Source organism: Branchiostoma belcheri, unplaced genomic scaffold (genome assembly GCF_001625305.1).
Source record: "Branchiostoma belcheri isolate BF01 breed outbred unplaced genomic scaffold, Haploidv18h27 scaffold75, whole genome shotgun sequence".
Taxonomy (NCBI): Eukaryota; Metazoa; Chordata; class Leptocardii; order Amphioxiformes; family Branchiostomatidae; genus Branchiostoma; species Branchiostoma belcheri.
In genome coordinates, this window is record NW_017804409.1 from 1,598,307 (window position 1) to 1,625,242 (window position 26,936).

Sequence of the window (26,936 nt, forward strand, 5' to 3'; positions counted from 1 at the left end):
CGGGCACGAATTTGCAATAAACTTCTCTATTAACTGAGATCCCACTTACCAATTGTTGTTGGTATAACTGGTGGTGCTGCAATTTCTACAGATATAGAACAAAAAAGGTGGTTACTTCTGCAATCAATACTGAACCTTTTACCCCCAAAAGTTATTTCCTCACATGACTCTATTAACGACATTCTATGCCGTTAGTATCGTTTTCCGAAATATTTGCAACTTACAGCATATATATAGTTGCTCATTTTGCAGCTGCTTTGTATGATTTACAGTATGGTCGAAAACCTTTTCTTTCCAACCGACATGCACGTTCGGATGTTAAATTAATTTTAAATATATTAATTAAATCAACATGGCCTAACTTATCAACAAGAGTATGGGTCAATCTTGGCGTGAGTGGACAAAACCTTGGTCTTGGTCTTTGGGGGTTAAGGTAGCCAACATCAACTTGCTGATGATTCTGCTACACTGTAGTATTTGGGCTGTAGAATTTTGGACCATCGCACACCGGGGCATGCCCCTACACTTTTCGAAAGGTGTGGTGGGATCTTTAACGTGCTCGAGGTGTGGCTCTCCTCAAACATGGGACCTCCAGTTTACGTATCCGAGGGACGTCCCTAACCGAAGCTAGGTACTCTTTACACCTGAGTGAAGTGAGGAAATTCGTGTTAAGTGCCTTTCCCAAGGGCACAAGATCAGTGACATGGGTGGGGATCAAACCCTGGACCTCTAGGTTCCGAGCCGAACGCGCTACCGCTGCGCCACACGACCCCAAACCTTACACCTAGCTTCTACCTACTGTACAAAATAGGAGTAATATACAATAAAAGTCATGTACCTGAAAGCAATTTACTGTTTATGTGAGAGAAACGAACAACAAAACAAACTCACGTGCAGGTTTCTTACAGGTGTAGTCGCGGTTTCTCCCATCACAGGGGATGTCGTTCCACTTCCCGCTGTCTACGATCAGTTCGGTACAGTCCTCACCTCCAGCGTCGTTAGGTTCGTTCGGGTTCCAGTTCAAGAATGTCTGAAGAATATAAACAAATCTATCAGATACGTCGATGAAGGTCAATCCCCTGTCACAATCCTGCCCCCAAAAGAACAAGAAATATCAGAGTTATCAACCAAGAATTGAGGTATTCAAAAACTCCTCTTTCCCCAGAACTATCGTAGACTGGAACTCGTTGCCACCAAGCAAAGTTGGGGCATCATCACTAGAAAGCTTTAAACAACTCCTGCAATCAAATGTGCAAAGATTGAGTGTAACAAGTCGTTCAGTGTGATATAGCTAGCTGCTGCCGTGCCGTATGCCTGCGAAGCTGGTGTGTTACACCAAAGAGCGGTTGTACCGGCTATACCGATACAGATACAGAATTCCGTCGGCAGAACGTACTGCGCCTGCGCAAAAAAACCATTTTTCACGGTTTTCGTTGGATTTTTGGTTCATGTTGCATTAGAATTTTGCCTGTTGCAGACAATATCTTTTTTGACACAACATTTGGAAACTACAGACAGAGTGTGAACCTTATATGCGCAAATTCGACCTTCTATGACATTTTTGCCTAAGTGCTATGTACAATACATTATGGGTTTCACGCAGGTACAGTACGTTCTGCCAACGTGCTCCTGTCACACATCCAGAACCTTTCCTTGATCACCAGCCGACCAAGGTAGGCTGAAATTTGGGAGCAGTTTGACCAGATTTACGTGGCGCCTACCTTTCTACATGAATCAAATAGAATTTGAATTATATTTGAGTCAAATTTGACAGCCAACCACTCCTTGACTCACTCCTGAACCCCAGTTTTTACACTCAAAAACTGCTCTATTTGGCCATCAGGCCGCTTTTCATAGGTTTGGGAGGAGTGTCTAAGGGTGAAAGCTTATGGGTGAAACAAAAGTGTCAGATTGTACTTACAACAAGAGAGCCGTCAGTCCAAGCAAATGTTCCCTCAACATCCCTGTCTGTGAAACCTATGTGTTGTCTTGTGTTCATGTGAGCTGACAGAAAAAAAAGAAAATATCATACATGTGTACACATGTGTAAGATTTCCATTCACCTACTGCCATGGCAGCAGGTTTACACTTTACAATAAACTGAAATCAATAAATAAAAAACAAACAGGCAAGGGAACACCTACAACTGATATTTCATACAAATACATGTAGACCATTCTTTACTTGTTAATGGTCAAGTTGGACCCAAAACAGTACTTAGCAGAATTATCAGCTTGAAGTAAGAGCTTTTGGATGCAGAAAACCAGGAATTCAGCACCAAGGACAGGACAAAGTAGAAAGTTCCTGTCTTCATTGCACACTTTTCAATCTGATTCCATTAATTGTTGGTTTAAGGGATACTAATATCACATTCCCTTGCACAGCTGCTACCAACACGTTTTGGAGAATGTACTTAAATGGAGGTATTGTTTTTTGGTATGTCTGTGTGTGTATGTGTGTGTGTGTGTGTGTGTGTGTGTTTCCACATGGCCTTTTAGTTAGGTTGTAATGGATAATGGTTGGATTCAGTCTGTCTCAGGTAGAGAAAGTCATTAATCACTTCTAAATTTGGTAGCACTTGCTGTTTCTACTGGTGTTTTTCATTACACAACCTCCTTGACATCTGACAGCTGGTGTTTTTCATTAGCACAATAAAGAAGAGGGTTACAAAAGGAGCTTGCAAATGGCTAAATATGTTGTATCAGTAGTTGTCTAGGCAAATGGAGCCCTTTTTTCATGAGAGATTTCCAGCCCCATCATGGTTTCATGGAGGTCTGAGGTCTCCAAATTGTTGTTACAAATTAAGTCCACACCAATTTAATTTCTTGGTTAATGGACTTTTCTAGAAAAATAATGGAGCAGCGGGCAAAAATAAAAAATAAAAACAGGCCTAGGCATCCTACTGTGGCCCAAAATGGCACGATAGGAGTCATGTAGTCAACACACCAGGCTGGTTCAAAATTTAAACAATGAATTTTGAACTTTTAATGATACCACTGCATTGAAAGATGGAATAACTGTAACAACTAGGAAGAAAAGTACTTTTTTCAACTTTTCAGGGCAAAATATGAGCATTTTGCTGTTGATTCTGGATTCTTTTTTTTTTTGCAAATCAGAAAAAAATGAAAATAATGGCGAATCCGTTAACCAAGAAATTAAATTGGTATGGCCTGAAGTCATTCTCACAGACTACTATACATTGTAGAACATTGATTTTACAGAAAAGCAAACATGTCAGGCTAGAGCCAACTACAGAACTGGATCCTCACAGGCTGAAAGTGCCACAGGCAAACATAACATCGTTCAAAGGGTCTCTGCAGTACCAGGGCCCGGTTCTGTGGAACCAACTTTCCAGGGAACAAAGACAGCTTTCAACTCTAACATCTTTCAAAGACTCTTTGTGAGTGGGGCTTGAGTGGCAAATGTATTTACGATTGTTATGTAATGTTGAGTTGAAATTGTAATGTATAATTCTTATTGTGTATTTTCTCATGTATATTGTGAATTTTATATATGTGACCCCAGGGATACCTGAAAACCAGGTCAGTAGACCTGAGTGTACTACGTATACTCTGGTTAAATAAAATAAAATGAAAATGAAATGAAGGCTCACATCGGATGTAGCTCTGTTCAGCTCCTGAAGTGATACTGGCAAGGTTGGCGCCTTGTTGCCTGCAGTAAGCCTCCGCATCATTCCAGTCGGCCTCTTGTTTCTCAAAGTAGTAGCAGTTTCCTTGGAACAGGGACCATCCACTTGGACACACCATGAATTCTAGAAGAATTGAAGGGAAAAAATTTATCTAACACCTTTGAAGCTAATACTACTCATTCCTGGACAAAGATCTGTAGCTATACAGATCAAAATACTAAGTCCAGCAACTCCAAGTTCTTATCATAATATGTTAAGGTAAACTTTGTAGCTGTATATCTCATACTAGAGTAATGAAAGCTATATGTTCTATATGTTGATGTTGGTGTCAATATTTTCTTTTAAATTACACAAAAATACATAAAGCTATACAGCAAATCATCCAACAGAAGCATTACAGTTGGATCATATCTGTGTTAAACATGACACACAGTGTGACAGATTAAATGGCAATGACAGAAAAGACACTTAACACAACTTTCATCACTTTACCCAGACAGATTGGTTTAATTTGTTTTTCATCACATGCCACAAAATTCTTGCAATAATATATTGACGGGAAAACGGGTGCTGACCATAAAGCTCTAGCTTAGGCCACACCGACTTAATTTTATGGATGACATCCGCGCGCATTGATTTTCGTATGTTATCAAAAAAAAAAAAAAGAAAGATCACGTCCACCGAGGCTCTGGCCTGGCTCTAGGCCTAGTGCCTGGGTAGTCCATGGTAGTTAGCGACAATATACGGAACCGGGCACATAGGCTACCGAAGCTCCACGACTCAAGAGCTCAGTACATAGTACAGTGCCGATTCATAAATTCCGCAAAAAGTCGTATACATGTACGTCACTAAGTACTGCCGCAAATTCATAATACCAGCTTTGTATTCTTGTGGTTTACTAGCATTTTTTTTTTGGCCGGATTTTTTTTATTCGCCCATGCGCACTACTCTAGTTTGGGTGTCTTCAGAGGATGTCATCCATAAAATTAAGTCGCCTTACTCACAGGAATACATACAAGTCATGTACATTGTACTGAATTTGGTGAACAGAGACAGAGACAAACTCACGTCCACTGTTGTCACAGCCGAGGACTTCCACCCTCATACTGATGTGGTTTCTCCAGGTCCAGGGCCAGAAGCGAACAAACCGTGTGGAAACTGGCGCATCCAGGAGGTTTGTCACCTCTGTATCTCTGTCTGTGTTAGCCGTAAAAATCTGGGGACATCCATACCAAAGTACACATTTTAGAAAAACTACATTACATGTCGAATAGTAAAGAATATTTCCCTAAAACCTGGAAAAGTTCTAGATGCAAATGATAACAACAATGAAAAAAGTACAAAATCTTAATGGAAACTCACTTAATGATGATAGCAAATACCATTCCTGATCCAGTGGCTAAAATCTTTTTTCTTGACACAGAACAAATATACAGCTGTACATTCTACTACACACACATAACTGAAGTACATGCACCTGAAAGAATAGCCATGCCTTTAAGTACAACCAAGAGTTATCAACCAAGGATTGAGGTGTTCAAAACTGTTTTTTTTTTCCTAGAAATATTGATGCCTTGGGACATCATCACTAGATAGCTTTAAACAATGCTTACAGTTAGAAGGCTAGGTGTAAGAAGTTCTTAGGTGTAATATAGACAGCTGCTACTACAACACATGCCTGTGAAGGGTCTGGGTTATACAGAATTAGTGCTGTGTACCTAAACTCACATTTAGGTTCTGGTCCAGATTCAAGTCCAGAGGTTTAGGTTCAGTTCCAGACTCGTGGCATATACAAAATTGCATGTTGGCAACCTTGCAATGTTGTTTGGGCAAAACTGTGGCCACATGACATGGAGGCCGACAGTTGATGATGCCTGATGGCAATGTTTTCTTCATTTTGCAGCACAAATTTTGCAATCTATAGAAGGTTTCAGGTGGATTGAAAAGAAATGGGGTATGTGACATGTTTTTTTTTGTAATAAGTCCGGAATCAGTTCTTGACTATAAGTTTTTTTTGGACTTGAACCTTAACATTTTTACAAGTCTGGAACCGGTCCAGCAAACCGGTACACAGCACTATACAGAATGATATTAACATCCGTGTCCAAAATATCACCAGGGTCCATAATATTGCCACCTTGAGAAAAAGTGTGCTTAAAGATATTTTTACTGCAACATACCCTAGGTATGTACATTTGAGGTGTGCAGGATACCAAAAGTATGTTGCAGTAAAAATATCTTTAAGCACACTTTTTCTCAAGGTGGAAATATTATGGACCCTGGTGATATTATGGACATGGATGTTACAGATCTACAGTTGCAGATGAGTTACCTTGTCCTGACTGGTACCAGAAGCGACATCCATGACTGTAGTCCAAGTGTTGCCATCAGTGCTGAGGCGCAGTTTGAATGAGGTGACCCACTGACCACCACCCTGTCCTGTGTAACCGTTCCTACCCTGGGTGATCACACCACTGATGGTGCTCACCCTACCCAGGTCCACCTGTCAAGCATAATTAAAAATAGCTGCAAGTTAAAAAAGTTATTAATTTTACAAGTCACTTTGCCCCAGTGTTGACATCACACTTCAAAGAAGCCACATGACAAATCTCACTGGGTCAGTCTACTGACGAAGACCAGTGTGACTGGTCAAAAGCTCTAGGTGAGAGAACTTTGTTGTGTTGGATCAAAAGTTAAACAAAAGTTTGATCAAAGGTCTTGACCCATCAGACAAGTCAGTTGGTAGCACTTGAAACCTCACCGTTACACCCTACGCCCCTTTTCTTTCCATAATATTCGTACTCGAATCTGAATCACACTATTATTAGAAACACACGAGGGGGGCTTAGAAAGAGAACCCTAGCCTGGGAATCAAACCTGAGCCGCCAGCTTGTGAAGCCAACCCCCTAACCGCTAGGCCAAAAGGTAGCAATTGAAACCTCACTGTTAGACCCTTTTCTTTCTAATGTTTGTTCTCAAATCTGAATCACACTATTATTAGAAACACACATGAGGGGGGCTTAGAAAGAGAACCCTAGCGTAACCTGGGAATCAAACCTGAGCCGCCAGCTTGTGAAGCCAACACCCTAACCACTAGGCCAAAAGGTAGCACTTGAAACCTCACTGTTACTAGTGTTAGACTACCCCTTTTCTTTCTAATGTTTGTTCTCGAATCTTAAGTACACACTATTATTAGAAGCACACGTAAGGCGGGCTTAGAAAGATAACCCTAGCCTGGAAATCAAACCCAGGCCGCCAGCTTGTGAAGCCAACACCCTAACTACTAGACGAAGATGTCGGGACCCATCAGACAAGTCAGTTGGTAGCATTTGAAACCTAACTGTTACAGTACTCCCCTTTTTCTTTCTAATTGATAATATTCATCCTCTCACCTATGGTCGGTGCCATTTCTGTAGCCCTTGGGGAACACAGTTGAATGTGCAATCACAACAACAAGGGGCTAGTCCACTGGTAGTGGTGTGTGACTGTTTAACTCTCATACCCTGTAGTCTACTACCACACACAAGCAGCAGTCTACACTACTACTACAAACAAGCTGTAGTCTACATCACTACAACACACAAGCAGGAGTACACTACTACTGCACACAAGCAGTAGTCTACAAGACTACAACACACAAGCAGTAGTCTACACTACTACCACACAGAAGCAGCAGTCTACACTACTACCACACACAAGCAGCAGTCTACACTACTACTACACATAAGCAGCAGTCTACACTACTACTACACACAAGCAGCAGTCTACACTACTACTACACACAAGCAGCAGTCTACACTACTACTACACACAAGTCGCAGTCTACACTACTACATACACACAAGCATCAGTCCACACTACTACTACACACAAGCAGCAGTCTACACTACATGTGCTATCACACACAAGTAGCAGTCTACACTACTACTACCACACACAAGCAGCAGTCTACACTATTACTACACACAAGAAGCGGTCTACACTACTACTACACACAAGCAGCAGTCTACACTACATGTACTACTACACACAAGCAGCAGTCTACACTACATGTACTACCACACACAAGCAGCAGTCTACACTACTACAACACACAAGGAGTCTACACTACTACCACACACAAGCAGCAGTCTACACTACTTGTACTACCACACACAAGCAGCAGTCTACACTTTACTACAACACACAAGGAGTCTACACTACTACTACCACACACAAGCAGCAGTCTACACTACTTGTACTACCACACACAAGCAACAGTCTACACTACTACCACACACAAGCAGCAGTCTACACTACTTGTACTACCACACACAAGCAGCAGTCTACACTACTACAACACACAAGGGGCACTACACTACTACTGCACACTAGCAGTAGTCTACACTACTACCACACACAAGCAGCAGTCTACACTTACTACTACCGTAACTACAAGAGTATAACACAACTACTACCCACAAGAAGTCTACGCTACTACTATACACAAGCAATCTACGCTACTACTACACACAAGACGAATCTGCAATACAGTAGTCTACACTACTACTACTTCTACAAACAAGCAGTCTACACAACTGCTACACACAAGCAGCAGTCTACATTACTACTGCACACAGCAGTCTACACTATTACCACACATGCACAAGCACCAGTCTATACTACTACACTACTTCTACACACATAAACTTAGTCTACACTAATACTTCTACTACTTCTACTACTAGTCTACTACTACTACTACACACAAGCACTAGTCTACTACTACACACTACTAAGTGTTTCTTTGATGGGCACCTGTAACCATTGGTCTTGGTCATTTGAATAAGCAGCCCAGGACCCTAGGCCACCCCCTACGCCATCCTGTGTGTTCAGCCTGCCATTCCAAGCAGCAAGCGTCGGGAGAAACTCGGACGATGCAGTGATTTTTTCATTCGGTATGTACCCCGATTCCATTCCCATCGGCTGATAACAACCTATATTAAGAAAGGGAGAAAGTGTGACTTTATATGACAGACCTGTAGCCACTGATTTTGGTCGTTTGGTCGAGCCGCCCAGGATCCAATGCCACCTCCGACACCATTTTGTATGTTGAGCCTTGCTCTCCTAGCGCCATGATTTGCGTCATATTCTGAAGACGCTGTGATAGCTTCGTCCGGTATGAAACCGGATTCCATTCCCATTGGCTCAAAACAGCCTGTTGCCAAGGACAGAAACGGTACTTCTGTTAAAGTTTCAGTTTCAAATTTTCCAGTATTCAGTACTTCATTTTAAAGTGTCTTGATAAAAAATCATGAATATTGTTTTGAAGCCAATAAAGTTTCAGTTTTTGATTTTCCAGTATTTACTTCATTTTGATGTGACTTGATAAAAAATCATGAATATTGTTTTTAAGGCAATTAAGTTTCAGTTTCCAATTTTTAAGCATTTATTTCATTTTGATGTGACTTAATAAAAAATCTTTAATAATGTTTTTAAGGCAATAAGTTTTAGTTTCCAATTTTTAAGCATTTACTTCATTTTCATGTGACTTGATAAAAAAAATCAAGAATATTGTTTTTAAGACAATAAGTTTTAATTTTCAATTTTTAAGCATTTATTTCATTTTGATGTGACTTGATAAAAAAATCATGAATATTGTTTTGAAGGCAAAGAAGTTTCAGTTTCCAATTTTTAAGCATTTACTTTATTTTCATGTGACTTGATAAAAAAATCATGAATATTGTTTTTAAGGCAATAAAGTTTCAGTTTTCAATTTTCAAGCATTTATTTCATTTTTATGTGACTTGATTAAAAATCATGAATATTGTTTTAAAGGCAATAAAGTTTCAGTTTCCAATTTTTAAGCATCTACTTTATTTTCATGTGACTTGATAAAAAATCATGAATATTGTTTTTAAGGCAATAAGTTTCAGTTTCCAATTTTTAAGCATTTACTTCATTTTGATGTGACTTGATAAAAAAATCATGAATATTGTTTTTAAGGCAATAAAGTTTCAGTTTTCAATTTTTAAACGTTTATTTCATTTTGATGTGACTTGATAAAAAAAAACATGATTATTGGTTTTAACGCAAAAATCAAAGTAAGTTGCTGTTTCTTTCTAAGAATTTGAGAGTTGAGTCAGGCTTTGTCCAGTTTTATTTCAATTTTATTATTTTTATTTTCAACTTTTAGTTGATCTGGATGTTCTTTTTAAAAAAAATCATAGTGCATAATTTTTTTCAAAAGGCACTAATCAAATGAATTTGCTGTTCCTGGCAGATTTTTTTTTAGATCAATCAGAGTTTTCCTTTTGAAAATTCAACCATGCTGAATTTGAAACAGAAGAAGGGTTGATTTTGATTCAATTTGTTTGTTTATTTGTTTGGCTGCATGTGTAGCCAGGGTTACTCAACTAGCAGGAGGCTATTACAAAAGGCTGGTCCTGGTAACTGAACAACACACAGTATTACAAAGCATGTAAAAAGGCATTTACAAAGCACAGTCATGATCTCAGTGCTATATTTCTTTACATAGATTATACAAAGCAATGAGTAATTTTCATGTGATCATAAAGAAATGATGATATGCAGTTGTAGAACAACACTTTGTCAAAGTACAAAAATAAAATAAAAATTTATACAGATTTTTACATACTTTCCAAGCATTCTCCTGATATAGCTATTAGTAAGTATGATTGATTGAATATTAGTTCATACAAAGATTGCTGTACAATGCATACTGCAGATTTCTACATACTTTCCAAGCATTCTCCTGATATAGCTAAGTGTGATTGATTTAATATTAGAATAGTTCATACAAAGATTGCTGTAGAATGCATACTGCATAATACAGTTGTACTCACTGCCAGAGAGGACTGTTTCACCATCAGGGATTTTACAGACAAAGCCGTGCAGGTTGAAACAACTGGCAGTCTCCCACTGTCCCTGGTCAGATCCTATATACATTATAAACAGCAATGAAAATATAACTTCAAACCTTTACAAGTCCAATTTTCCTGTCTACAGTTAGTGCACTAAATTACTCAAGTACACACAACACTCCTATTATCTGTAAAACACAGTTAGGCCACACCAATTTAATTTCTTGGTTAATGGATTCGCCCGCTTCATTTTTTTCTGATTTGCAAATAAAAATGAAAATTCAGAATCAGCTGCAAAATGCTCATAATTTGCCCTGAACAGTTGAAAACAGTCCTTTTCTTCCTATTTGTTACAGTTATTCCATCTTTCAATGCAGTGGTATCATTAAAAGTTCAAAATTCATTGTTTAAATTTTGAACCAGCCTGGTATGTTGACTTCATGGCTCCTATTGTACCATTTTGGGCCATAATACGATGCCTAGGCCTGTTTTTATTTTTATTTTTTTTTCGCCTGCCCGCTCCATTATTTTTCTTCAAAAATCCACTAACCAAGAAATCAAATTGGTGTGGCCTTATATTGCAACATGCAGGATTAGGGAATTTGATTCTTGTACATTTTAGAACTATTCAGAACTAGAGATGAAGTAACATTTGCAAAGCAAATGCATAATGTTTACCTTCGGACATGGTCTGCTATGTTAATTCTTACTCAAACACATTCAAATACATTGTACTACTAGTATATGGTGACAGGAGCAGAGCAGACCATGAAATTACAACATTATGTAACCCAACACCAGTCATCATGGTGACAGACGTCAACAAATCATGTCATAGGTCAGGTCATAGGTCACTGTTTGGAGAGGAAGAAGAGGAAGAAACGGAGCAAAAACAATGTGTTTTCCTTCGGTAAACATAAAGATTTAGACAAAAGGACAGTACACAGCCAGGGACTTTTGAAATAGACAGAACTCAACTTGTGCAATACAGTGCTACCAAGTTCTAACACTCAGATGCAGGGAACTCGGAATTCAGCACCAAGGACAGGACAAAACAGAAAGTTCCTATCTTCATATAATACCTCCCTCCTTCCCTCACTGTATGGTTGGGTGATGCATACCAGATTGACCTTTCAGCTAATTATTAATAGAGTGTGGTAACTTTGATGTGGATTTGGTGTTACATTTTGTCTACAATCTGAACACAAAAACCAAAAGATAAAAAAATCTAAAGGCAATCTAAATGCAGTTTTTAGGTCTTGGAAACCAGATTTTTCTAAGTCAATGTTCTATCTAGTCACTTATCTTCATACTGAGTTGAAACCACACTATCCCAATGTATATTGACCCTCATGGAGCAAAAGTTATAATATAACCCAAAAGTCTGACAGAAAATGGAGACTGGGGCTGGTTTCTGCAGTTTTAAATATCCAAAGTATGACTTACTGATTGAACTGTGCTTATGTCAAGCAGTATGTGTCAACATAACATAGCCTTACTTAGAATATTTTCAGTTTTGTTGCTCTAAAATCGCACTGGATGCCTTTAAAAGATAATGTGAGAAACTCACCAGTATATAGCCTGCTGCAGTCCCAGCTGCCTGTAGTGTCGGCTGGGTTGTTAGGGAACCAGTTGGAATATGTCTCATTGCTGCCATCTACCCAATCAAAGTACCCATCATCTGCCACATCTATGTGTAGGTGAAGAAAGAACATTTTAGGCCTACTGGGAAAAAAATGTTGTGTTTCCTATTTCCCGACAGACCCTAGAAAAACCTGCCAACCCTAGCCTTTTTTTTAATCCCTGCAAGGGACATGAATTTTTCAAGCTGATTGACCTTTTCTTGCTCCATGATCAATCTGACACCTCAGTGATAAGACATTGAACAGTTTTCCAAGATTGACATTGAAAATATAAGTGTTCTCATGCAAGTTTTACTTGGTTAACCCTCAACAGAACACCTTCCCGGACTGATTAATCTGTACACCTGGGGTCCGCGCGGACCCCAGAACAGTTTTTTGCTAATTTTTAGAAATTATCAACATGCTACCAGCTCAATTGTTTTGCAAACTGATGTGGGAACCTCTGTGTCCACATTACATACAAAAATCATACATTTTGAACTTTTTCTATTTTTTGGTGAAGAAAAGAAGACAAGAAGAAATACCCGATTTTTAAACCCATTTCATACTGATGGGGCTTTTGAGGCCCAACTTTGATCTCAGATAGCGGCTAAACGGCTTGCGCTAGAAGTATCAAATTTGGAGACCTTGCCTAAAATGTCTCTGGAAAAAACTTCAGATTAGTTCAATACTAGTAAGTTGATTTTTTTGTGTTGCCATGGCAACGGGTTTCTAGCAGGCAGTTTTTTTTAAAAAAGAAGTAATTTTTGGCTTAAACATAAAAATTTTCTGAGTTTTATATTAAATTACACTTCTTTTCCAACATTAGTAACATCTTACATAATTAAATATAAGTTAAATCATTTAATATGCATAGAATATGCTAATTTGATGACGTCATTGGTCAAAATCCAATATGGCGGACAATATTATTAGCTCTGACGTCATAAGACGTCATAAGTACACCAAAGTTATTAAAATTTAATTCTATTACTACACCATTCTCTGAAAACTTGGTAGTCATACGATGAGTGCATAAAAACATATAAAAACGGAAATAAGGTAATGTATAAGAACGCCAGTGTATCCATTATGATCGAAAGCCGGCTGGGGGTCCGCGCGGACCCCAAAAGAAAATCAGATATAATTTTTTTATAAATGGTAGAAACGGAGTTTTCTGTACTGTATTGAGAGACAACTTTGTGGGTGACAATTACCTAAAATTTCAGAAAAAAATCTTTAGAAACAAAAAAGATATTACAGAATATATAGTGCTGGGGTCCGCGGGGACCCCAGGTGTACTGTTTAGGGTTAAACAGTTGGATCACTAGAGATCACAAAAGTCAGGAAACATTTTTTTCCTAATCCTAGGCCTTACGGACATGCAAAGGTCAGGAATCATGGTTCCAAAGGCAGTGGAAATGGAAAGTCAAACATTACACCCTCCTACATTTCTACCATTAGGCCACACCAATTTAATTTGTTGGTTCTCGGATTTTTCCAGAAAAAAATATGAAGCGACAGGGCAAAAAAAAAAATTAACAAACAGGTCTAGGCATCCTATGATAACCCCAAATGCAACGATAGGAGCCATGATTGAAGTCAACACAAAAGGCTGGGTTAATATTTCAACAATGAATTTTGAACTTTTAATTAAGCCACTGCATTGATAGATGGAAAAACTATAACAACTAGGAAGAAATTAAAGTACTTTCCTTAATGGTTGGGGGCAAAATATAAGCATTTTTGAGCTGATTCAAAACCAGAATCTTTTTTTTTTTTTGCAAATCAGAGAAAAATTAAAAGGGGAATCTGAGAACCAACAAATTAAACTGGTGTCGCCTTACCAAGAAGTGAGAGGAAGCCAAAAATACTATTAGATGTCTATGTTGGAACCATATGGCTATCCCATGAAATTCTCAGTTTGTGATCCTATGATGCTATGTAAGACGAATATGTTTGGGTCCTCAGTCATGTACACAATCATGTATGAGAGATGTAGTTTTACCAGAAATTCCCAGCCACAAGTCCCGCACTCCACCAGCCAACAGAGTAGGGAACATCGTCTGAACAAAGTTCTGCTCATCTTGGCTGAAACAAAAAAACAACAACATTAAAATGGCTGATATGGCCATATCATACAAATGAAGAAATCTATATCACATACACTGTAATTCCTGATGTTTTTTGCTGTACTTTTATGGTCACAGTTTTCGCTGTCACTTCTGTACTAGAACTTATTACAAATTACCGTGAACATTCAAATAATTTGCCGACTTTGCCTGCCACTACCACAAATATATAGTTCCGTGAACATGTCCATTTTTCTCAGACTGCAAACTTTTAGCTAATGCGAAGTTAAGGTGAATTACAGTATTTGCCTCACAGACGTCAGTATGCTATTGAATAGGGTTGATTCACCTTACTACATGAACAGAATGATAAAAAAACTGAAAATGCATGGCCCACTGGATGCCTTAAAATATGAGATAGAGAGTTTAGGCCACACCAATTTAATTTGCTGCTTCTCGGAGCACCTTGTCCATTTTTTTCTGATTTGCAAAAAAAAAAATGTGGGGGGTTCTAAATTAACTGCAAAATGCTCAATGAAAGACATATTTAATTAGGCCCCAACGGTTGAAGAAAGTATTCTTCTGTCTAGTCCTTAAAGTTTTTCAATGTAACAATGCAACTTTGTTTCAAAATCTATTGTTTTAATTATAAACCAGCCTGGTATGTTCACTTCATGGCTCATATCGTAACATTTCCAGCTATCATGGGGTGCCTTGGCCTGTTTTTTTTCGGCCTGTCGCTTCATATTTTATCTGGAAAAATCCGAGAAACAACAAATTAAATTGGTGTGGCCTTACGGACTGTTACATACCTGTGAATGGTTAACAGAATTGCACCGTGACTCTCGCAGTAGTGGCGGGCGTCCGGCCAGGTCATTTTGGGGTTGATGTTGAACTGGTAGCAGTAGCCGTTGTTGTTACGCCACCCAGCAGGACAGGACCCTAGTGTACAGGGAAGTTTTTAGGGCTTGAAATACTTTTTTTCTACATACATGTACCTCCACTGGTGCTGGAAACATTGAAGGTTGCCTGCACCTGTCCAGCAAATTTTACCTGCACCATTCAGAAGTTAACGTATCACACTAAAAACTGTTTCAAAAACTATCACCATGATTATTTCTTGAAAAATTATGCTTTATACATGTAGGTTATAACAGTCAATGCAGCAAATAAAAATCCACATAATTATACATTTGTACATCAGTCCTACATCTATATTGTATAGTTTGTGTATGATGATTTATGTATTGTCATTTATGTGTATTTCCAGCTGATTATATGGTGTTTCAACATACAAGAGTGAGTGAGTGAGTGAGTGAGTGAGTGAGTGAGTCAGTTAGTGAGTCAGTCAGTGAGCCAGTGAGTGAGTACGTAAGTAGGTGAGTGAGAGCGAGTGTGTGAGTGTGTGAGTGTGAGTGAGTAGGTGATTGAGTAAATGAGTGAGTGTGTGAGTAAGTAGGTGAGTAAGTGAGAGCAAGCGAGTGTGTGAGTAGGTGAGTGAGTGAGTGAGTGAGTGAGTGAGTGAGTGAGTAAATGAGTGTGAGTGAGTGAGTAAGTAGGTGAGTGAGTGATAGCAAGGGAGCAAGTGAGTGAGTGAGTGAGTGAGTGAGTGAGTGAGAGCATTAGAGAGCCAGTGATTGAGTGAGAGCAATAATGTAATGTAATTTAGACTGTTACAGTATTTATTTTTCTGAACTTACGTTGCTTCCCCCTTTCACACAAGAAAGCCCTCTCATTCCTACAGCGGACAGGCCACCACTTTCCTCCACTGGCAAACAGCTGAGTGCACACGGCTCCGGGGAAGTCCCAGCTGAACAGAACAGGAAGAAATGTGTCAGTCATGCACTTGTTTGAACATCAACTTGCTAATTATACACATATGGTCCATCTAATTTTGGCAAAAAAAAGATTAGACAAAACTGTGAATAGATACAATGAAGCTGTAAATATTGACATGATTGTTACATGTAAGTTTGACAGAAATGGTCAGAAAACCTTTCTTTCTTTTTCTTTCTTTCTTTCTTTCTTTCTTTCTTTCTTTCTTTCTTTCTTTCTTTCTTTCTTTCTTTCTTTCTTTCTTCTTTTTTCTTTCTTCTTTCTTTCCTTTCTCTTTCTTTCTTTCTTTTTTCTCTCTTTCTCTCTCTTTCTTTCTGTTTTGAAATACATTTTGTAAAAAACACCTTAATTATTATTTATTTAACTTTATCATGTATGGATTCTTCTGCTTTTAGTGGTAGCAACAGACTATTATACAAGTAAATAACGGAGTCAGCCCAGGTATTTGTTGTTACTATGTTTCGATGAAATGTTGAATAATGCTTACTTTCCGTCTGAGCCAATGACGTTGTCAGCCCAGTTAGTGTAGCTGGCAGGCGGACCTCCTCCACTCCACTGGACCTGGTTAGGAGACGCCTGTGTGGACAGAACAGATCAGGACTGGTTATTTCTTTGACTTTGACTTTATTCGGATCCACATTTAGCATACAAGACTGTTACGTAGCTATTCTTCCTGTGGTCCATTCTAACACATACTACAAACAGGGAATATACAAAAAAACCTGGAATACCGTTAACTCTGTTATGCCATCACAGCGTATCTCTCACAGCAGGGCTCAAAATATCCACATGCAACTTTCAACTTGCATGTGATTTTCAAGATTTGGATGTAAAAATATTCTGAACATGCAACTTTGCAGATTGAAAATATTAGACAGGGTTGAACTTCAGACTGTTCAAAAATGGCCTCACACCATGCTGCTATATTGCTACCACAGTATAATACTGATTGTAAAATGTAGGGTGTTTCTTTTCTCTATTTTTCAGGTCTATTAAAATTCATCCGGTTCGCAGGCATGCACCAGCTGTGAAACATTGAAACACTAAATGGTGTTGGAGACTTTTTATGTAATACCTTGTTCTATATCTAGGCAAAGAGACTGAACACTGAACTTCAATTTCGTAGTAGATTTTTCGAATCTCAAAGACCTTTCTGAAACCACTGGATCTATAGGCTAAGGCCACACCAATTTAATTTCTTGGTTAATGGATTTGCCCGCTTCATTTTTTTCTGATTTGCAAAAAAAAAAAAAATTCAGAATCAACTGCAAAATGCTCGTATTTTGCCCTGAACAGTTGAAAACAGTCCTTTTCTTCCTAGTTGTTACAGTTATTCCATCTTTCAATGCAGTGGTATCATTATAAGTTCAAAATTCATTGTTTAAATTTTGAACCAGCCTGGTGTGTTGACTTCATGGCTCCTATCGTACCATTTTGGGCCATAATAGGATGCCTAGGCCTGTTTTTATTTTTATTTTTTTCGCCCACCCACTCCATTATTTAGAAAAATCCGTTAACCCAGAAATTAAATTGGTGTGGCCTAGTTCACAAGGCTCATGAGAGCCACTTATGGAGATGTAGAGGCTAACAAACACTTACCGTATCTGAGAGACTGATGTAGGTTCCTGTACAGTCAGTGCTTTAGACATGATGAAGCCTGATAGAGGCTAACAAACACTTACCGTATCTGAGAGACCGATGTATATAGGTTCCTGTACGCTCACTGCTTTGGACATGACGTAGTTGTTTTCTGTGTCATCCAGAATGCTGACCAGATCGCCGCCGTAGGAGCGGCAGATCTGCTGGGCATCCAGCCAGGTCTCCTTCTGACTGCCGCTGAACTTGTAGCAGCGCTCGTTGTACAGCTCCCAGCCATTGGCTGTGTCACAGGCATCAACTAGCCCTGTAAGGGGGAACATCATCACCATCATCACCATCATCATCATCACCATCATCATCATCAACATCATCATCAACATCATCATCAACATCAACATCATCATCATCATCAACATCATCATCAACATCATCATCATCATTATCAACATCATCATCATCATCATCATCAACATCATCATCGTCAACATAATCATCATCAGCCATTGGCTGTGTCACAGGCATCAACTAGCCCTGTAAGGGGAACATCATCATCATCAACATCATCATCATCAACATCATCATCATTATCATCATCATCATCTTCATCATCATCAGCCATTGGCTGTGTCACAGGCATCAACTAGCCCTGTGAGGGGGAACAACATCATCATTTTTTGACAAATATTTTGAAAAACGATACACATATATAACAAAAATTAGCTACTCTGGGAAGCTTTCAAGACACACTCTGTCTCTTCGTCAACTTAAGTAAGATCTCGTCTTGGAGTTCTCTTTCACGTGACTTCATGTTGATTATCACCAGACAAGAGACAGTCATATGCAAGCTTTTGGTAGTGACGCCCCCTGTCCCTATTCAAGGTACTGCGTGGTCTGTGGATCTGGATCACCTCCTGAATGCCCCTTGCAAACCAATTGGAATCTTGATCCAGCACTTTTACCCTCTCCCAGTCTGTGCTGTGTTTCTCCTTGGCAACAGGTGATGACACACAGCTGTCGTCATCATCATTGCTGCATGTCAATGTACAACATCAAGGCACGCTGCAATTGTCCTCCATACCGTCTTTTTTTCTTGCTAACCACCACCCCTTCCTATCATCTGCAACTCTTTTCTACAACTACAAGGTCCTAAAACAGCTTGAATGTCCTTCTCCGCTAGTTATTGGCCTGTCCTCTTTGTCTTTGTAATAAGGGGTATGAACCAATAAGCAATGGATGGATGGATGGATGGATGGATGGATGGATGGATGGATGGATGGATGGATGGATGGATGGATGGATGGATGGATGGATGGATGGATGGATGGATGGATGGATGGATAAATGGATAAATGGATAAATGGATAAATGGATAAAAGGATAAATGGATGGATGAAAAGAAGGAAGGAAAGGAGGGGAGGAAAGAATGAAGGAAGGTAGGAAAGAAGGAAGGATATGTACATGCTATTTTCAACAATCTTATTAGTGCAAAGTGTATGAATGCCAGCATAGTCCAGACTCCAGATGTCTGTTAGGTGGTTTATTTTGAGTATTAATTGAATGGAGAATGAATGAATGAAGGATGGAATGAATATATGAAAATGAATGAATGGATGGATGGATGGATGGATGGATGGATGGATGGAGAAATGAATTGACATATGTCACATCATATTTTCAAACTTTTTGCTGTTATTAATTTCAATGTTATGGAAGCAAAGGCTCAAGAGCAATGTAACTTATATTGTAAGAAACTCTGCCCACCTGAAAATCGCTCGCAGACGTATGGCTTGGCAGTTGTGCATGCTAGATCGTTCCACTTGCCAACATTGGACTGTACAAACATTTCCACACAGTCCTCCCCAGTAGAGTGGGCATTGTTGGGCTCACCAGTATTCCACATACTACGCAAAACATATTAAAAACACATATCATGAAAACGAATATTCATACTTCACACATTACATGTATAAGAAACTTCTGTAAGAATCGTAAGGAAATATGCATAAAACTAGAAAGGTAACATTTGCAAAGCAACTTAATGCATAATGTTTACCTTCGCATATGGTCTGTTCTGTTAATCTAACTAGTACTCAAATACATAAAATTATATATGATGACAGGAGTCCAAATCCCTGCTGCTATAAAATTGCAACATGATGTAACCCAACACCAGTTACCATGGTGACAGACATCTGGTTCAGGTCATTGACCTTATTTGTTTGGAAGAAGAGGAAGAAACTGAGCAAAAACAATGTTTTTCTTCGCTAAACATAAAAATTGAGAAAGCTACAGAAGTAAAAAGAGTTTCAGCATACTCTTTCTATATTTGCTGCCGGTATTTTCAACCCTGTATAAAATAATAAAAAACACAAAACCTCCTCCCTAGAGTAGAATGGAATAGTCCAAAAGCTGACCTTTGGCCCACTTCATTACAGTAACAATGTACACTATCTTTCAGTCCACATTTCTGCCTATCTACTGTGTTAAAGAAGCGAAATGTCAGATTTCTGCTGTCTTACGTGACTCCTATGTTGAGGGGTGTGCCGTCGGCCCACTGGAAGGATGTCTCTCCCAGAATGTCGTGCAGACCGATCCAGTACTGGCCTCCGTCGTTGGGTAACTGTTGGGACATCCATTGCTGCAGAGGTAGATGGAAAAGTTCAAATGTTTATAGAGAACAAGAGGTAGGTGCACTGGGTGCTCGCGGTTATCTTTTAAAAAGTCAACAAGGCAATTTTTCCCCAACTTGGGTGGAGAAAAAGGAGAGGCGAAAAGTTTGCAACTCCTTCGTATCTCTAGAGTGACGTAACTGACGGACGGTGCCACTTTACAGGAGGGGTGTTCAATTGTTTAGGCGATTTGCATACACGGGAAAAATAACCCTCGTGAATACACCAAAAATAACACAAAATACAGTAAAAATTCATGTGAAATAACAGTTACATCCCATGGCATTTATCTGATGGAATACAGTACAAATGTATATTTTGATGTGTGTACAATATGATAGCATAGTGTACACGTTTCAATATCGTTTGTATTCGTATTCATACTAATATTGGAAATGATACATACAATGTATCTCATTACTTGGATCAGTACATGCAGACGCACACTCACAAAAGTACCGTTGTAAGATTGTATAGTGTGACGCGATTCGTTCAAACTTCTTGCGAACTTGTCACACCATCGTATGCGGTGTCTTGCGTTCCTAAAATGCTATGTGTCGCTTTTATCCCACCTGTTCCCCTGCAGTGGTGAGAACCGCGAGGTCCGCTGTGTAGGCGTTGCAGGCTGTTCTCGCCTCGTTCCAGTCTTTTGGGTCGTTGAAAACTTTGTAACAGGACTGCTGATAGGTTAGCCATCCGTCAGGACATGCGTTCTGAGCGACAGCTGTGTGTAGATTAGAAAAAGAACTAGTGTTAGGTTTCTATCGTGTCCAGAACCGTGACCATCTTGTTCTGTACTGCAGTGAATGCGTTAGAGTTACATGTATGATCTGAGTGACCTAGATAGCCACCGCGTATCCAAGAACTTCGATTTGCACCAAGAACGGTTCTGAATACGTAACATAGGCTATTATTTTTCCAAGTTAGGCCATGTTTATTTGATTATATGGATGACATCCACGCGTGCATGAATTTTCAGCCGTTTCAAAAAAACCATACTGTTAATTGCACAAAACAGTTGCAAAATTAGCAAATATATACCGTAAGTTGAAAAAAAAATTGAAAACGATACCAGAGCCAAAATCAAACGAAAAAGACGAACATGTAAAGAAGTGAATTTGAAGATTAGATTATTCGCCAAACCATTTTCTGTGTCATTTGTTCAACCTTCAAAACCACTTAGATTTCATATGAAAGCAACTTTTTGGGGGGCCAAACTTTTTTTTATTTTCACGCTCGCATCAGTCTTGGGGTTCCCAGAGGATGCCATCCATATAATCAAATCAACATGGCCTTAGTATATCGTTTTGCGAAAAGAAAAAATAAATTAGACTAGTCGAACACAAAGCTGGGGTATCTTTCCTTTTGCCTCTCAGGCTTCGTTTTTCTACAGGCGCTAGGCCGCTTTATCGTTTGTAAATTTGGCTGATGCTATGAGAAAATTGAACGCGATGAATCGTAGTAAACTTTTGTTAAAACAATGGCGCACTTCGCTTGCTTTATTTTATTAGTTTATTGGCGTTGCTATTTGCAAAGAAGTACTGCCTTGTGTGCACATTTAATCACAGATCATCAGGCTTTATTTGCCTCCGCACCAGGTGAAAGATACAGACTGTAGAAAGCTTCAAACAATTCCTGCAATTAAATGTGTAAAGATTGAGTGTAACAAGTCTTAAGGTGTGATATAGCTAGCTGCCGCCGCGCCGCGTGCCTGCAAAGCTGGTGTGTTATACGCCGAATGGCGGTTATACCGGCTATACTGATACAGATAGTTACGGTTATGCTATGTCATCAAATCTATGTCATCAAATCTATGTAACCAATCATACACCCTTTCCAGTTTCCAATAACTTCTTCAAATGTATGTAACGGATGTAACGTCAAACAAGTAAAATCTGAGATTTTATACCTCCGGGCTTTTTATTGTATATTTTTATATGTTGCTTACAACAATTGTTGTTCGCCGCAGGACTAGGGTTTTAAACAAAGAATTTATCGTGACCAGACACCCCTCTGTACGAGGGGTCATATACGTGGACCAGACCGAGAATATTTTATACACGCCAAAGGTCAACGGTCGCGACCATTTTCATGCTCAAAGGGGTGTTCTGTGGCCACCAAAAGGCACCATTTTCACGCCCTAAAACACATATACAATAAAAACAAAAGAACGTGCATCATCTACAGCCCAATAGCAAAACATACACCAAGTCCCAAAAAAATCCGTCCACCCAAACCCGAGAAACAGCTGCGAACATGAAAATCTAAATCTCTCACAAAACCCTTCCGTGGAAGGATGTCTCCTCCCCCGGAGGTAAAAAATCTCAGGCGTTAAAAACTTGTTTTCGTCTGGTCTCTTGTGTTTTCGCAAGACAAATGTTTGTGACTTTGTGAAGGCTTAATTAAAATCCGCCAATTTGCCTTTTTTCACATCAGACGAAAACACATCATCTTTAACCAACGTGAAGGCAACTTAGACAGCTCAGAGCCTTAAAAACATGTAATATATTGATTCTTACAGTCATATTTAATACCGTGACGTGTTGTACTAGCCACAGTTTGCTTACATAACATGTCGCTTAGAAGGGTACATAATGGTAAATCAGTCTACTGGACACTTCGTTTTGTAACGCGACCTTTAATCTTACACAACACTCACTCAGTAAACACCGGCTTTTGTTGTGGCGTTAAACAATAGGTTATAAATTTAGACAGACTGGACAGAATTTGGAGGGTTAGGTGTTTGCTAATCTACAAGCAGATGGCTAAAGGCAGGTGGCTGCAAGACAGGTTCAAATTGACAGGGCAGTATTTGCCTAGCTGGCGTAAAAAAAAACGATCGATGCCAATACAGAAAAGAAAGCCTGATAAAACGTACGCCTAAAACACGTCAAAAATTAGAGGCCTAAACATCTGCTTGGTAAGTAGATGATTGCTGACATCACTGTTTCTTTCAGTCACTCACAATAAGGCCACACTGACTTATTTTTATGGATGACATCCTCTGAAGACCCCCAAACTAGTGCGCGGAAAAGATTCCGGCCAAAAATAAAAATGCTACTAAACCACAGGAATACAAAGCTGATATTGTGAATTTGCGGCAGTACATAGCGACGTATACGACAAGCCGGCACATGCTTGCTTTTTGCGGAATTTATGAATTGACACTGTCCGTATGTACTGAGTTCTTGAGTCGTGGAGCTTCGGTAGCCTGGGTGCCCGACTCTGTACGCGCGTATTGTCGCTAACTACCAAGGACTACCCAGGCCTTTTTTTAACAGGTGAAAATCAATGCACACGCGGATGTCATCCATAAAATTAAGTCGGTGTGGCCTATGTCCTACTCAAAGATCCTAGCATGTCCACAAAACGATATAACACAACCATGTAGACCACTGCGGTACCGTACAAAGTCGCTAGATTACCCATAATCGACCTTGACCTTTGCCGTCCCAACCCCACCCTACATACCAGATATACATACACCATAGCCACGCAACAAGTTAAAAATCGCCACCCCTATACATGTAACGTTATATGGTGTACGCAAAAGGAACATAATTTAAAGCATTGTATGTGTGTGTATGGTGTCATTCTCGCTAGAATTTATTACATAAACTATGCAAACAGCAGGCGATGCGTTGTATAAACATTACAAAATGTGTGGCCCAAAAATAAAATGTGGTAAAGGTCCTAAGGAATTTTTGAGGTCGCGAATTTTTTTTAGTGCATAACCATCGCAGTTTTGTGCTTTCTTCTATGTGCTTTAATAAATTAATAAAAAAAAACATTTATGATCAAATGCGAACCATTGTGCCTCAAGTTTGCTGGATTCCTGATGGTCCCTGAACCGATAGGCATTTACAACATATGCCCATGTTCGGCATGTTGACCACTGTCAGAGGGCAAAACAATTTCTTTTTTGTTTCAAAAGCAGGTGAAAATTTATGTCATCCATAAAAAAATACTTGCTCTAGCCTATTCTATGACATGTTTGGAGGAGTTTCCTCGTACTTTTGTCAACGTCACTTCCTAGGTGTGTAACTTGTTCTTTTAACTCGTTTCATAGTTCCAAGGCCTGAATTCAGTATGCATAGGAAATATCTTAATGGAGAGTGTTGCCATCAGGAAGCAAGTCGATGTTCTGTTTGTTTAAATAAAAAGCTTTGTCATCCACGCTCCAGAAATGGCAAAATTGTGCCCGCGAGGGCCACGAAGGAACGGTACATCCTCTAAGGCCACAGCAAGTAAATTTTATGGATGACATCCTTCACAGACTCCATGCCAAATCTAATGCGAGAGGGCGAAAAAAAAACAAGGCGAGCCTAATAGCTACCTACGGGATTCCTACATTTTCAAATTTTGACATCATGATCCTTGTTAAACAAGAAATGATACCTGTATTATGCTAAGTTTACTGCCAACTACTACAACATCCATTTCTCACTGAATAGAAAAGTTTTTAATCATTGTACAAATGGTTTTGATTCAGTGGGAACATCACATATAAAAGGAATGAAATACATCACTGCATCAAAGTAAAGACAAAACATTAAATCAGAACCTTGTCTTGTCTCCTCTCTTCATATTTATCTGCCATCCATGTTACGGCATGGCAACATACATCTTTGCACATTTTCGGCATGTTGACCACTGTCAGAAGGCAACAAAAGTTCTTGTTTTTTAATGCGCGCGCTGATGTCATTCATAAAAATTACTTGCTGTGGCCTTATGATACTTATATTGTCAGGTAAGTGAAAACATAAACAAGCTATCTGTAATGTATTGTCACATAGCTGACGACACTGCTCAGAAATTGGCACCATTAAACCCCTTTCCGGCCTCTTTCAGCAACCTTTATGGTCTCTTGTGCCTCACTCGACAAAATTGGAATATACACGGCGTTTGTGGAGACCGTTTTTTCCTAGTGCTAGTATTGTCTACTGACATGCTATTCACTCCATTTGGCTAATTTCTATACTTTTTCCCAGCCAAGGCCACAGCAAGTAATTTTTATGGATGACATCAGCGCGCGCATTAATTTTCGCCTGAGTTTGGAAAAAAAAGACATTTTGTTGCCTTCTGACAGTGGTCAACATGCCGAAAATGGACAAAGATGTCTGTTGTCATGCCGGAGGGTGGATGGCAGAAGACTATGAAGAGAGGAGACAAGAAAAGGCTCTGATTTATTGTTTTGTTTCTTCCTTTGATGCAGTGAGATGTGATGCTGGATGTGTATATGTAATGTTTCCACTGAATCAAAACCATTTGTACAATGATTGAGTCAAAATTTTGTTGTTGTTTTTTTCGGCCCGCCTTGTTTTTTTCGCCCCCTCGCATTAGATTTAGGGTCTGTGGAGGATGTCATCCATAAAATTTACATGCTGTGGTCCAATTGGGAAGCCTCACTACAAAATATTTCCTGGTCGACATCTGTTTTGTATTACATGCTATGTAGCTATCGTTTCCTTACAAAACGGAAACGAAATGCCCCCATATCCAGATTCGTAAATTTGTCGACATGCAAGGATTTTTTTAAAGGCATCCAGTGCAGTTTTTAGGGCTAGGAAACCCGATTTTTCAAAGCCAATATTCTATCCATTTATCCACATACTGAGTTGAAACCACACTATCCCAACGTACATTGGCCCTAAAGGCAAAAATTCTGATGGAAAATAGTTACTGGAAGGGCCCTTATTTTTAAGGTACCACCCAGAAAATAAAGGACTCATCTCGGGGCTTGTTTCTGCAGTTTTAAAAACCCAAAGTATGAAATACTGACTCAAACGTGCTAATGTGGCACAGTATGTGTCAATATCACAAAGATTGCCTTATTCAGAATGTTTCCAGTTTTGCTGCCCTGAAATCGCATTGGAAGCCTTTAAAATTAATTTTAGCTGAAGATACAGTTAAGGCTACAGTCGTGGGGTCGTGTGGCGTAGTGGCAGAGTGCGCGACTCGGAACCTAGAGGTCCCGGGTTCGAGTCCTGACATGCCACCGATCTTGTGAAAGGCACTTTCCAAGACTTAACTCAGGTGAAAATGAGTACTGTCCTGTGTTGGTGGCGGCATTAATATAATAAGTTGAAAAACTTGAGTGTGCCGTCACCACGTCTTGTGATTACATGTTGGAATAAAATTTTTAGAAAGGCTGCCAAACTAGCACGGGGCTAATACGAGACAGGAGTTGGCCAGGACTCTGTTCGGGTGATCGGTAGTGAATCACCAATTTCCGGAATATAGGATGCCAAAATTGCACCATCACGCACTGGGGCATGCCCGCACAATTTTTCAAAAGGTGCGGTGGGTTCTTCAACGTGCGTGGGGTGTGGCTCTCCCGTGAACATGGGACATCCATCTAACGTCCTATCCAACGGGACGTCCCCAACCGAAGCTAGGTACACATTTTTCACCTGAGTGAAGTTAAAAACATGGTTGCTTGTTGCGCAACCTCTCACGCGCACAGGGCAAGAATTCTCGGTAAATATTAATCAGATAGCCTCGTTTGCAGACTTCTTTGAGTGGCCTTTGTTTTTGGGGGGGAAGCGCTAATGCGCGATTTCTTTCACGGGCTGGTTCTTTAATGCGGGCAGAGGGAGACATGCCCCCCTCTCTCTCTCCTTCTG

At 39.5% G+C, this 26,936-nt stretch overlaps 1 pseudogene across 1 annotated transcript in view; it reads right to left on the minus strand.

The window, feature by feature from the left end:
- The window catches only part of LOC109485403, a 66,329-nt pseudogene that overhangs the window by 38,246 nt on the left and 1,147 nt on the right, over positions 1–26,936 (minus strand). The window contains exons 2-18 of the transcript XR_002141124.1: positions 20,883–21,034; positions 20,161–20,279; positions 19,403–19,542; positions 17,725–17,945; positions 16,530–16,618; positions 15,907–16,016; positions 15,019–15,148; positions 14,143–14,225; positions 12,083–12,202; positions 10,495–10,587; positions 8,447–8,625; positions 5,982–6,152; positions 4,718–4,865; positions 3,614–3,772; positions 1,922–2,004; positions 892–1,030; positions 50–85 (exon numbers count right to left, since the gene is read on the minus strand). The product of XR_002141124.1 is annotated as an uncharacterized LOC109485403 (transcript). The remainder of the gene's footprint in view (positions 1–49; positions 86–891; positions 1,031–1,921; positions 2,005–3,613; positions 3,773–4,717; positions 4,866–5,981; positions 6,153–8,446; positions 8,626–10,494; positions 10,588–12,082; positions 12,203–14,142; positions 14,226–15,018; positions 15,149–15,906; positions 16,017–16,529; positions 16,619–17,724; positions 17,946–19,402; positions 19,543–20,160; positions 20,280–20,882; positions 21,035–26,936) is intronic.